A 1,050-nucleotide genomic window follows, 5' to 3' on the forward strand; every position below is an offset into this window, starting at 1 on the left:
TATACAATTGAGGAAGAGAAAACGTTATATACCGGTAGTCTCTGATCACGTGTTATTGCGTGGGTTGCCTGTAAGCACATAATGCTGAATACTAATGAGTGGCATTACTGTACTTTGTGCATTGCTGTGCCTTCGTTTCTTTATAAAATTTTCATGTATGGGTTAAGACTTAACATTTTTAACATTATAAAAGTCTAAGTGTAAATGTATATGTAATTATATATTTTTTCGTATGCTTTCTTCCATATGAAGGTGGATTAGAATGAAAAATAGTTATTTTGTTTTGGTTCACTAACAATACTTCCGTGTCAGCTAAGCCTAGATTATAATTGCTATTCAGTGAAGACGTTCTTTTCCTCTGTATTTTTCTCTTTATGGATAATGACATAATGCTCCATGAACAAAATTATAATCTGAAAAAAGAAGAAAAATGTAACGTGTGTACAGGGATGGAAAAGAAACACGCTGCGGTAAAGAAGGAAATACTAAAGTTTGACGTTTCAAGTATTCGATTTTACTCCCGATGATGAGTTCAGTCTCTCTCGAAACGTGACATTTTCGCATTCATGACTTATTGTAGTTGATTCAGAAAACGTAGAAGGTTTTAATATCTAACACAACAGGACACAACATAATACTATCTATATCCGTAGTCGTGGTGATAACGTGAAAGATTTTGCATTTATTTTCTTTCGTTATTGTATAACATGTTATACCATAATCAACTTATTTTTTCGGTCTTGTATAACGTGAAAGATAGTACATAACAATTTATTTATTTTTTCTGTTCTTGTATAATATACAAATAGTACATATTTTTTTTCTGTTCGTGTATAACATGAGAGACAGTACATAGTTTATTTTTTATGTTCTTGTATAACACTAAAAATACTCTATAATATTTTTTTTTATTGTGTCACACTTTATATATCTCTCATAATCTGCACAGCTAAGCTAATTGTTAAACAGAGTTCGATGAAAATAAACAACAAAGATTGATTCGCGTTTCAAACAACGAAAAATACGAATCAAACTTTTCGGTTATTCATT

General features: G+C 30.4%; 1 protein-coding gene across 1 annotated transcript in view; it reads left to right on the plus strand.

The window, feature by feature from the left end:
• The window catches only part of LOC119593833 (crustacean calcium-binding protein 23-like), a gene marked incomplete at both ends in the record, with an annotated part of 14,005 nt that overhangs the window by 7,762 nt on the left and 5,193 nt on the right, over nt 1–1,050 (plus strand).

Source organism: Penaeus monodon, chromosome 32 (assembly GCF_015228065.2).
Source record: "Penaeus monodon isolate SGIC_2016 chromosome 32, NSTDA_Pmon_1, whole genome shotgun sequence".
NCBI lineage: Eukaryota > Metazoa > Arthropoda > Malacostraca > Decapoda > Penaeidae > Penaeus > Penaeus monodon.